This window comes from Balaenoptera physalus (genome assembly GCF_965194825.1).
Source record: "Balaenoptera physalus genome assembly, chromosome: 15".
Classification (NCBI taxonomy): domain Eukaryota; kingdom Metazoa; phylum Chordata; class Mammalia; order Artiodactyla; family Balaenopteridae; genus Balaenoptera; species Balaenoptera physalus.
In genome coordinates, this window is record NC_138894.1 from 41,841,971 (window position 1) to 41,855,377 (window position 13,407).

A 13,407-nucleotide genomic window follows, 5' to 3' on the forward strand; every position below is an offset into this window, starting at 1 on the left:
TTGACTCTTATATTTTGTTTCTATGAATAGGCCGAAACAGCTATCTCTCCTGGTCTTGAAGGAGTGGGCTTGTGTGAGACCATCCCCTGTGTAGACTGTTTGCACCTACTGGCTTTGGCAGGCTGGCTGGAGCTGGGGTGGGTGTGAGCCAGGGGCTGTCCCTGGGGAGCATTGCACCCAAGGCTGCCTTTTTAGGGCAGTTGAAGTTAGAATGGGCCTGGGCCAGAGGCAGCCCCTGGGGAGTACTGTGCCAAGGCACCATGGTGGGGTGCCTGGGGCTGGAGTGGACGCTGGCTTGGGGCAGTCCCTGGGCCTAGGCCACCTTGATGGGATGGCTGGAGCTGGAGTGGTCATGGGTCAGGAGGAGTCCCAGGGGGACTCAAATAATGGCACTCACAGACACCTCCAACTGCTGAGGCCCCCAGCAGTTCTGTTTGGCAGGAGCTCTAGAGTTAGTAAACAGATTGCTTTCCCATATAGTCTAGGTGCCCTTTAAACGGCTGATTTTTTGCTGTGTCCCAGGGTGGGTGAGTCTGCACTTGTGCTTCTTAGCGATATCCCTCCCTACTTCTGGGCACTGTGTTCGGGTGGGATTCCCATAGGTACTGTGTCTCCATCTTTCCTACCAGTTTCTACGTGGTCCTTCTATGTGCAGTAGTTCTTTTGTCAGCCCTCAGATCTCCAGGAGGAATTGCTCTATATGTAGGTGTAGATTTGGTGTTTCTGTGGGTGGAGGTGAGCTCAGGGTCTCCCTATGCCAACATCTTGGACCCCCCTCAAATTTTCTTTCCAAGTAAAATATTCCCCAGGTCTGGTCCAACAATTCTATGTCTAAAATGAATCAGATTCTTCTATAGAGAGAGAAATGTATGTGTTTTTTGTTTTGTTTTAATAAAGTCTTGTTTTAAAATAACATAGAGAATATAATATGCCTACCTTTAACTTATTCCAACTTGAAATGAACTGAGTATCTGCTAGTTCACAGAAAAAATATCTAATTCTTCTATGGTGCTCTCACTTGTCATTTATATATGCAAAAGTTATATTGTTAGATACAAATATACTCATGGTTGATATATCTTCCTGATTTATTACTCATTTATCAGTATACTGTAACTCTTTTTGAGATTTCCTTAAGAGCTATTTGTCCTGATATTGTAATTGATACTTTTCTATCATAAGAAATGCCAAGGTTTATGCTAATTTTTATCTTCACAATAATAAATCCATCATCATTTTAAAGAATCATATAAGTGCATATTATACTTTTCAGATTGCTATTATCTTCTTCATTGTCAAATTCCTTGTGCAGAGTTTTGAAGAGTCTTTCATATTTCTCAGTGATTTTAGCTTTTCAAATTTCTCTCATATATTTCCTTGATTCAAGCTTATGCTTTCTGGTGAAAAATATATTTAAAATTATACTTTACAAAGGCATATTAAGGATGCCATTAAAATTGCTTATAGTGTCCTCTCCCTTAATTTGGGGGTCCTCTGAGTTACTGGGAAAGTCATTTCCATCCAAATGGGACTAAGAGTAGTTAAATGTTGATAAAATATTTGATGAAAGACAAACAGAGAGAGAAGTTGGACAGATTTGTAAAAGCCTGTTTTTTTCCTTCATCAAAAATTTCTAATTCCCAATTGAAAAAACTAGCTCTGCCAGTCTTTACTGTTCACCAAAAAATCCCAATCCACCTCCTTAAACAAACAGACATTCATATATTTCATTTTTTTTACCCTGGTTACCATGATTCAGCTCTAGAACTAATCCTACTGAGTTCTTCATGACATAAAAATATGAAACTTTCTTATTAACTACCACATATAAATGTGTTTTACTCTCCTAGCTTTAATGAAAAGATGGTATATATCACAATAATCTCAGAGTGTACGAATAAATACATTAGAAAAAATCTCCTCTAACATTTCCAGTAAAATTGGTTCTTTGGGAAGATGTGCTGTGTTTAGCATAGTGTCATGTAGACACCCTGCATGGTTGTACCCATGGGCATATGTGCAAAATAGATGAAAATCATGGAAAATACAGGACGAAATATAAACTCCTTAACTTGCCAATGATTATCTATCATCATCTGACTGCCATCTACCAAGCCAGCTTTGCTCCCACCACTGCCCTATTTGCATCCTATATGATAGGCATTTGAACTACTTGTTAGTCCTTAAATCACCTGCCCCATTTCATACCTCTGTGCCTTTGCCTATGTAGTTCCCTTTGCCTTCCATGGCCTTTAAACGGACTCACTGTCCATCAGGTAAAATCTTATTCACCTTTCAAATCTCAGCTCCATGCATACCTCCTAATGAAAATGTCCCTTATTACGCCAAGAAGAAAAAAAGACTTTGTTTTCTACTCGTGTTGTTCTTTATACTAAGTCCACAATATGCCAATTATCTCACTGTGTTTTAATAACCACTGTTTTTAACAAAATGTATTTTTCATCATTAATCCCCATCACGTACTACCTAGCATGGCACATAGTTATTATCGTATAAATATTTGCAGAATGAGGTATTTGAGGTCCAGCCATTTAAAAGACACAGGAAAATACACTCTAAACACTACATTTCTAGAGTTATATTTGGTATTCCTTTAGTGGGACAAAGACTGGGCTTACCGAACTTTATACAGAACGGTTGTGAAAATTCTCAGCCACATCCTGCAAGACCCGCTGAAGTCCCACAGCATCTGTGACTGTTCTTCCTCACTGACCTCTCTCTTCTCTGAACTGTGAACACATGAACCTCTGAAAGAGGCTTCAAAAGCCCAATTTCCCATTGAAAAAACCTGGCAGTCATGGGGTAAGAGAATAAATCTCTCAAAATCTGCATCTTTACTTATTACTAAAATAATACTCTTTTGTAGGTTGGGAAAAATGGAGATGGACATCTATTTCAAATGTTGCATAAATCCAATGATAGCAGTTTTGCTCATCTGCCACATGGTCTGTCTTTTGTCCTCTGTTGAAAGATCAGAAGATAAAGTGGACCCTGGCAAGGACAGTCTGCAGAAGGATAAGAGATTTAAACCTGGGGAAGGTAATGAGACATGCTAAAATACATATATGTAAGAGTGTGTGTGTCTGTGTGTAAGTAGGTTTAAATTTTTTTCCATGTCCTTTGGTGGCATCGTTTTTGGAATAAAACAGACATAAGTTTGCCTGGTGACTCCACCATATATTTGCCTCTTTAGCATGAGCAAGTTAACGTTAAACTCTTTAAGTTTCAATTTTCTCAACTCTAAAAATACCTTCCTATACAAGGGTATACACACACACACACACACACACACACACACACACACACATACACAATTTCTCCCTTGGGTGTGAACATACACAGTAGTCTGTAGATGCTCACTGTCTTAAAAATGCATACGGTAAGTCTAAGAGAAATAATTTGGCATTCCCCAAAGAAATTTAGCACATGATTGACTTACTTACCATGGACTGCAAGAGGGAATGAGGCTAGAACCCATCATGTGGTCTCTCCATCTTCCTACCCCAAGAGACCTCTGAGGTATATGAGCAAAGTACTAGCCTAATGCTCTGTATTTCAATTGAGAAAACAGACTCAGACAAGTGGCTTGTGTTTCCCCAAATCACAGAGCCAGAACTAGACCTGAGACTTCTGACTTGTATCACAATGCCCGTTCCACTGAAGACCAGAGCATCTTAAATCTGGTTGCACGATTTGCTCCTGTTTCCCCCCAGATCCACTCTCCACTCTCTTCTGCCCTGTGCTGTCCTGGATGGAGGAGAGCCGAACTTTATGGCTACTTCAAAAGGCTCCCTTTGCTCCTGGCTCCTAGCTGGGTTCAGTTAATGAGGAGCACCAGTCGGAGGCAGAAGAGGGAAGGATAATGTGGTTGTGATAGCCCTTCCCTGCCTGACTTCCTATGGGGTTACCAGTGGTTGGCTGTTTCCCTGTTAGATGACCCTCTCCACTGGGCTGCCCTCTCTTTGGGTTCTGATAGCTACTCCCACCCTTTTCTCATTCAGACTAGGGGTGAAACAGTACCCCATTGTTCCCAGCCCCAAGGTAATGGAATATCCCTTCTGGTTTCCCCCCACCCTACTGGTACCTCTGTAAAGAGTCCTTTTATTAAACCTTTTTCAAGTTACCCAATTTGAGTGTGTCAGTGATTTCCTGCTGGGATTATAACTGATACACTAGAGAGCTTTTAAGAAGTACAGATGCCTGGGGGCTTCCCAAAACTCTCCAGGTGATTCTAGCTGATAGTTGGGATTGCAAACTTCTGTACTAAGTCATGATGATGATTTTTGTTGTTGTTGTTGTTGTTGAATCACTAGGACGTACACACATGCACATGCATACACACTGACATTCAACGAGAATGGTACAGGAAATCTCGGGAGCTGAGCTGGCTAGATTCTGGTGATCTATGGTTTTTGCAGGCTACGTATGGATTGATAAATGTTCACACACTTAGGATGCAGCAGCCTTGTAAACACCTTCAAAATATTTACTTTCATGCTGTTCCTTTCTTCTTCTAACACCCAAATGTCAATTTTAATGGAAGCCACATCTCCCCATATTGATTGGTTCATCTTGATTTTATTAAGGTTCAGTTTGGCTGCCCAGGAAGCTTTTCTAGTGTTTGAAGCATTTATAAAAATGTATTTGGGAGGGGCAGGGAGGGAGATGAGGTAGGCGGGGGGCAAAGAAAAAAAAATTTCACATTTGCCTAAAGTAAAGCACAGTTTTTTGCCAAGATTTCATTAATTCAATAAATAAAAATACAAGTAAGCTCCAACTTCAACAAGCTCAAGTTTCCCTTCTAGCTGTGAAACCACAGCACCCCAATGGCTTCTAAATGTGTCAACACATGACCTTCCCATCCCAAACTCACCCGTGGGGAGAACATGATTTATGAGGTTGTCTGACCATCCCTGAAAAGGCTTTAAGTATTTTACTTTCATAATATGTGTAGCTCCTTCATTCAGTGGTAAATGATTGTGGGTTCTTAGAGAAAACAGTGAGTTTCTGGGGAAAAAAAAAGATCTAAACTTGGAAGAGATCTGCAAACAGCTCTATGGCACCTTATGGTGTGTGAGTTAATTACTTGCCCTAAGTTGCCTAGTAAACCGTCTTTGTTTGGGAAGTTAAGTTTCATCTCTGTTCCAAAAACTCATGAGCCAGACAGGGAAGGGAAAAAATGATGGTGTCTGTGGTGAGGCTGGCAATACTGCCCTGCCGGCTGGTTATTTGGAAAGGTTTTAGAAGATGTGTTATGAGGTATGGTAATGTGTGTCATTTTTCATGACTAAAGTCAAAGGATTTAGCGGGTTGAGTCTGAGGACTTGGATTTGGCAGTGGAAAATACCAAATAATGTGTGAGCTTTGCATCCCACTGCTGCCCGGGCTCTCCTACCATCCAAGATAGAGGAAGAGGACGCTATTTTTTGGACTGCCAAATGCAACAGTCAGAAGATGAGAAATTTGGCTCACTCAACTCTAAAGTCATTTTTATATAGAAGAAAAGTGAGTTTTGGTTGTTGAAAAAGTCCCTCTGTTTAGAAGTTGTTAATGGAGAACACGAGTGTTCTTTGAAACGAATAAAATAAGTCAAAACGGTGGCAATCTCTTACTCTGAGAAAGAGGAATGACCCTAAGAGAAACAGAATACGCAATACCTTTCTCTCAAAGTTTAACTTTTGTTCTGGTTTCTCGGAAACGTGTGTTCAAGGGGAACTGAGGATATACCTAACTCTCCAAGCCAAAGATCCTTAGTTCCAAGTAATGGAAGCTCACTTGAACACATGTAAAACAAAAAAGCAACATTTCTTATAAGGATCCAGGAGTGTCTCATGGAACTCAACAGGCCAAATGGAGCTCAGTCATAGGAGAGGCCAGAACAGGAGCCAGAAAGCCATGAAGAGCCAAGGCACCTGCTCCATCTGTCCAGCTGTCTGCCTTTCTGGTCTCCTGCTTTACCTTCTCACTCCATTCTGCTTCTCTCATCTTATCCCAAACTTGATTTCTCTCCTTATTCAGGTCCAAGGCTGAAGAGGACCATTCCACAGTGACGTCTCCCATTCCAAAGTCACTTGCCTCAAGTGACCAGCCAAGATCATGAATTAGCTATCCCTTAGAGAGTGTTACCATGTTCCAGACTCTATCTAAGTAATTTGCATGTTGAATTAACTCATTTAATCCTCATATTCAACCTATAAGGTTTATCCCCATTTTACAGATAACAAAATTGAGGCAGAAAAATTAAGTGATTTGTCCAAATTTACATAGCAAATGAGTAGTAGATATGAGTTTCAAATCCAGGCAGCCTAACTCCAGAGCCTGTGCTCTTAACCATGGCTGTTCTGCTCCCTGAGCCCCAGCGCCATTCCCCAGAAGAGAGAATGTGGCTAGCATCTCTTGGATTGGGTGGGCATCCCACTCCAATCAGCCCTGGGCAAGGAGGTGATGGACGGACCTCAGCAGGACCACATGGCACAACATGAATTATAGGGCCTGTCTCAGTGCTGGTAAGGAATCAGTTTTCACAGATTGGGGGCCGGGGATTGGACAGATACCCCAAAGTCTTCCCCATTACTCTGTGAAAACGCTTACGCTCTCTGAGCCAAGTCAAGGGACAGTGTAGCAATACAGAATTAAAGGCCATGAAAATATGTCAAGCACAGAGGATTTTCCTGGACGTGATTATTTTCAAAGAGGCAACCCTGTATGTGACTGATTATTTTACTTTTTTCTAGTATTCTCTAGAGATGGGAGATTTTAAATTTCCTGCATGGCAGTTCAGCCAGGTTCCTGCAGATTGGGAGTTCTTCTCCCAGTCTAACCTAAATGCCTCTAATGGCAGCTGAAACTGATTTCTTTGTGTTGCTTTCAAGGTAAACTGCACACAAAACGAACATGTGAGGATATTCTGCAGTAAACTGAGTGTCACACTGACTTAATTAGAAAATTTTATCAAAAGACTGATAACAAAGGCATAAGAAATTCCTGGAATTATGTGTCTGGAAAGAGTTTCATTAATTTGTGTTTTATATATATAAATAAATACATAAGTGAGGAAAGCATTCCAAATCTGAGAGAACATTGGCTCCATAACAGAAATGATGGAGAAGATAAAACTGTGAACTAAGAAACAGGCAATTTTTGGTACATATTTCTGACCCTCACCCCATAAATGCCCTAATGTATGAGGCATTGGCCCATGTGGAAATTTTGATGCATTCAACACTTTCCTAATACAAAATTCCATTGAATGTATATAATATTCCACCACAGCAAATGAACTAATTAAAAAGAAAAATAAAACAAGATACGCTCATTTTATTCTAAATTATCCAAAGATGTTTTCAGCTTACTCTCTCCTTCTCAAACTTTCTCGATTTTTGCTTCAAATAATCTTCTCACCTTTGCAGACCCTCAAATCTTTAAGCAGTCCTCATCTCTCTTCTATTGTAGCCAAAGGATTAGTTGATGGTTTGTCCCCACCCCTTCAACACACAAACACACACACACACACACACACACGCATGCATGCACGCACACACAACTTTCTTGGGTCTATGCCTTGCCATCTTCCCTGCAACTTGGTTTGGGTCTGTTCCACTCCAGGCTCAACCTGTAACAACAAGCAACCTCCTAGTCTTTCTAGGCCTTGTTTCCACTCTCAGAAAACAACCATGGCAGTCAGCTTCCACAGGTTTCACTTCCGCCATATATTTTTATCATGGCCTCTCATTACCCTGTAGAACTAATGGAAGCTGCAACCCAGCCCTCTGTGACCTCTCCAAGTTCCCCAGTTAACTAAAAAATTGCATCTCACTCCAACCTCCACCTATGACATTACTCCAACTCTGCTGAAAAACCTGCTCTCCCTTTCAATTACTTTTGGGAATCCCATCTGACTTCTGAGTGATATGTACCAGGGATGTTCAAATGCATGAGCTAAGAACTAACCCCTGTTCTACCCAAAGTGAGAAGAAAAAAGTCTTTAACCACCTATAATCCCACAAAGTGCAGACAAGAAAAGAAAAAATAATACGTTTTTTCTACGTGGATAATACTTCTAAGTTGTCAGCTCTTACACACAACCTCTCATTTCACAATCAAATAGCATCTCTCTGATATAGGTAGGCTGTGGATTATTTTTGTTGCTATTTGACAGACGAGGAATCTGACGATCTTTTGATTTCAGGTCCATCCCACACCATATCTCCGGGACTAAGAACCTGTTTCACAGGCACCAAAGCTTTGGTCAAGTGCTCTAGTGACCAGGCTAGAATGCTTTATTGCTAGAGATGGCTGCACAGGTACACACTACAAACATTTGATTCATTTCTTTAACAAATACTTACTGAGTCCATGTGCCAGCCACTGAGCTAGTACTTTCTTCCCGCTTGCTAGAAGTATGTGCTAAAGACCTTTGCAGGAGTTGGGGGCACAGAATTTCAAAGGTATTGAGCTAGAGGCCACAGCCAACCGCTGATAGGGAAGGTTCAGTGGCCCTGACCATCAGTCTTGCCCACAGATGCTCCTGGGGTTAGATGATGCCACCAGTTTCTTTAGGCTATCTCCTTCGGTGATTCCTTCACTGCCACTGCTGTTAGCCAATGTCGCTCCCCCAACACTTCCTTCACCTGCTTTCCCAACTCTCACTAATGCTCAGGGTTCTCCCTGCCCCCAGTCCCTTCCAGTCATGAGGAAAGTTCATCAAACCAGCCAATCCAGAAGCTCTCCTCTTCCAGGAATCTTTTCACAAAGCACAGTGCTTAAAGGGGGGCAATATTTAGTTCATATGAATGAATTAATGGTTGAATTTCAGATACTTCTTGATCAAGATGGGAGGGTTTAGCTACAAGGTGATCTCTGGCTGAAGGAAGCCTTCCTGAGGTGACTCAAAGTACCTTAAAGAGTGCACACCATTCTGCTTACTCCCAAGGCCAGCTCTGAAGGAAAGTTTCACTGTGCTCTACACAAAGAAGGGCCTGGGACTCAAATGACCTGAGCCGTCTGCAAAATTGACTCCCAGGATTTGTTTTAAACCATCATCTGTCTCCCGTCCCAAGTTCTCTGGCATCGGTGGAGAAGCACTTCTCTTTGAGACTTAGGAGGCTTTTGTGAACACATGGGCCTTGACTTTCATCTCACAGACACACTAGTACAGTGTAGGAGGGGTTTGGCTGCACAGCTGGTGCCATCCTGTGTGTGTGGATGGTGACTTTGGAAAAGACACACTTTCTGGGAATGTGAGGAAGGACCCTAAAAAGGAGACGTCATTCAGGCCAGCTGTGTCGAGTGGTGGGTGCAGCATGTCAAGATGGGAAGTGAAAAGACCGACTTTCAGTCTCTGCTCTCTCCCATCTGGGGCTGACCTTACCAAGGCATTTCCCCTCTCTGTGTCTCAGGTTGCTCATCTGGGGTTGGAGTATCCCAAATCTTTAAGTTTTCTTGCAAAGTCTTAGATTCTGGGATTCCTTGGACTTTGCTCTTAATCCAGTCTTTATGACTCTGGTTTCACCAGAAACTCTTTGTGAAGAACAAGGCCCAGCTGTGGGAGGTGTCAGTGAGAGACATCAAGTCAAACTGAGGGTGCAGGGAGCAGAAAAGAACCATAAACTGTGTGCCACCAGGGCTCACGATTCTCAATTTTTTAAAGGCCTGGCAGGTGGCAGGTAATATGGGATGTGCTAGATCTATAGCAATAGGAAACTGTGACGATCGCTTTAAACCAGAGAGGGCATGCCCCACCTAAAGGCACTCAAATTCATGTCTTTTTAGCACAGCACCTGTCGAACAGAACAAATCTCTGGGTTGGCTTATACCCAATGGCAGCAGGTTTGAGACCCCACGCCATCTCCAGAATTAGAGAAAATACTTTTCCTGAAGGCAGCCAACTTGTCTGTCACCAGCCAAGTAATTTTTCTTTTCAGAAAGTCAGATCAGTGGATTCCATTTCTATCAGATGTTTCCCATGGAATGCAAAAGCAGAGACAAACACAGTGGATCAGGCAGGAAGGAGCTTAAAAACTTACAGCCCATCTGAATTGCACTAGGCCTCAAGCATCGACCTCAAAGCTGGTTCTGTTGTTAAGAAAAGCTTGTCTGCAGCCCAAATGATCCCCAGTTGCCTGCTGAACTGAGCAGAGCCTGGGAGCTGGGCAGAGTCACATAGGAGCGCAGCTTTTCAGATGAGAGAACAGCAGGCAAGAAATGGAGACTTCTTGCTAAGCCCCATTAACGCTTTAATAGAGCTTAACGCAACGGTTCTCTTTGAAAATGCTTTATTCATAATTGACCAATTGTCATTAGATATAGTTACACTCCGTGGCATCTTATTAGAAGGAGCTTGTTTGAACCCCCCTCCCCAAGCATTCATAGTAAATTCCTAACAGATGATGTCATAACAGGCCGTTACAACACACAACGTGTAGACACCATTAAAGCAATGTGTGTGCCTTTTTGGTACTGAAACATCGAACTTTATTATGAAGTTTGCTATAAAATCCGCTATGATGTATTTAATAATATTAAAGCGTATATTCTTTAATATCAAAGTCACACTGCCCCATGATGCCTGTTATTCCTGCCACAAATGAGAATTGCCAAATCTATCAGCTCAGCTTTTAAACACTTCCTTAAGAGATTTCTTTCTTTTCTTCTTTCCTCGTCTTCATTACTTTTTTTTTTTTGCCATGAAAAAGCAGATGTTCTAAAGCTACAAGTAACTGAAAACCAGCAATATACGCTCAAAGGCTGAAACCTAATATTTATGATAAGCTGATCCAATGAGAAATGTCTCCCCAGTGACCCTGGTCATGAAGTGGGAACCCGTGTGGTCATTGGTCCTGGTGAGACAGTTGTCATTTATCAGAACCCCTGCGCTGTGATTCTCAATTAGGGACTTTCCTGACATCAGCAACTCTCCACCTACTTGATACGAAAAGCAAAATAAATATGAAATCCATCCTTACTGCATCACATTCCATTGGCTTTACAATTGCCATATAAAGTAGTTATTATGGATTCCATAATTTATGTAAGGCGATTTGGACTTTTGGGTGGCAGTGGGCTCTACTTTTTGTCTCTATCACTATAGCAAACATTAAATTTTCTAATAAATCCTTCAGGTGGAAACCACTGTCATAAATACGTATTTCTAACTGCTAATGAGAACTAGAGATGTTTATATTCAGACCAATGGCAAAAATAAGAGAAAGACTGGTATTCCCTGGAAGAAACCATAAAATTCAGACTGTGGCAGGGACTTGACTAATTGCAGTACTAAATTGCTACCCTTGGACTTTTGGGGAGGAGTCTGCATGTTGTGGAGAAATTAGAGCCTCCCCCAAGAGTTTCTGGTCCAAACATGTTCTGTATATTCCATCACTTGCAGATTAATTTGATATAACAAAGTCCTCTTTTAAAATGCAAACATTCCTTAGAGGGTTAAGCCAGTGGATTATTACTGTTTGGTACACCTCTCCTAACTGTGGTAATCTTCAGACGACTCTCTTTAATTCAATCTACTGAACATTTTAGTGAGTGCCTATTAGGTATAAAATAGAGTACTATGCCAATTACGGGGGTAATAGAAACAAATATTGTCCAAATCCTCTTTACGGCGCCTCAGAGGAGATACTGCAGTTTCCCAACAAGAAGTTTTTTCAAGTAACTCAAATGAAAGGCTCCTGCTCCTCCTTGTTCTCCAGAACCCTCTGGATCCTTCTTATTGTTCCCATTGAGATACTGGATGTTCAATTTTTTCCCCTAGCCGGCCCTGTCTATCTGGAATTTCTTAATCCCTTGGCTCCACATGTCTGCCCTCTTCTAGAACCCTATTTGGGCCAGAGCCCTGGGCTTCCACTTGCCAAGAGGAAATGCTTCCATCTGTTCAGATGGAAAAGACTGTATTTCTGTAGGCCCAGCACGAGTCAGCCTGCAGATTATTGTTGGAGGGAACACTTATTCCCCAGTCTAGTAAATCCATGAGTGGGATTCCAGAAAGACTCACCCTGTGCGTTTTGCTCTCACCCCTCATTACTGACCACCCCTCACCCCACTCCCAATGGCGTGGTAAATTGACTGTGAGTTGGGAAGAAAAAGTGGGCATACATGGCTCAGGGCCCTCTTTTCCTTTCTCTGGACTCACCCGTCTGCAGAAGGATGCATCTATCTCTTCAGGGCCATGAGTAAGCGGTCTGCCCCCCGGAGGTGAGACCTGTAATTTAGGAGAGGAGGTCAGATTCAATTCAGCAGAGTGTTAGAAAGCCCATTTAGCCTCCACCAAAGCCACATTCTGTAATCCACCTTGAATCAGGAAAAAGCTGATGTTTGGATCTCTATGGGTCCATTCTCTGTGCCTACCTCTCATCTGTTCTGAATGTTGCAAGGAAGAGGTCTGTTTTTCTTTGGGGTCCCCCAAAGCTAGCACTTTTACATCTCCCGGGCTACAAGTGGTACTGATTCCACCCTGTGCTCCAGGTCTGTCGCCTGCAGCATTTATGTGGAGACACATTCCTTAAAAACAGATGCAGGATCACTCCCTGGGCTGTTCTGGAAATCCTGCCTGGTACACTGCCATCCAATCCCATTCCTCATGGGAGAGATGCTTCTTTTTGGATACAAGTAGGCAGAGTGATCTGATTAAATCCTTACTAATGAAATGTTAGGGAAGTAATACTGCATTCCCCTTCTCAGAAGTGTTCCTGGTGATTTTAACGGAGGATCACATGAGGAACTAGCTAACCAAACGAGACGAGTAACTGTGGCAGAATTTCAGGCCTACCTGAGCCAGATATTTGGGAAAAAATCTAATCACCCTGCACTAAGGATGGAAAGCTTAAATGCTCACAGATACCAGGCAGGGAACAGAAATGACTAAAGCTTCTGAGTATAAGAAAACCACCAGCTCAGGCATGGTGATAATTGGCAGCTGGTATTTGGATTTGACATTAAGAAATAATACAGAGTGGAAGGGATTCAGGCAAGGCTGATACTGTGGACAACAAATAGCTTCAGGCAGTGGACAGCAAAAGGAGGTATTTAAATTCTCTATCTAAAAGCAGCAGCCTCTACTCAGTGCCAAAATATTGTCGCCGTGTGGAATGGGGTTAATGAACCTTTTGCATTTTCAAAAGAAACAAGTCAAAGATGTGGATTTTTATGTAAAAAGATACCCTCCTTCGATGTTAGCAATGAATTCATTAAGAAAACAAGATCAAACAACAACAATAACAATAATCCCCATCCCCACTCGTATTGGCTCTGACTGTGTAGGAGGTGTGAGATTGTCCTCAGGCCCAAGCTGGCCCAGGGGTGTTCTGTGTCCCCTCTGGCCATCACTGAGTCTGGTTTTCCCTCTCCCCTCCCTTCCCTCTTATACATTAGTTAGTT

General features: G+C 42.2%; 1 long non-coding RNA gene across 1 annotated transcript in view; it reads left to right on the forward strand.

Annotated features, from left to right (window-relative positions):
* Window positions 1-13,407, forward strand: part of LOC309643727 — a 464,905-nt gene that overhangs the window by 358,466 nt on the left and 93,032 nt on the right. The gene's annotated exons all lie outside the window — the stretch shown is intronic.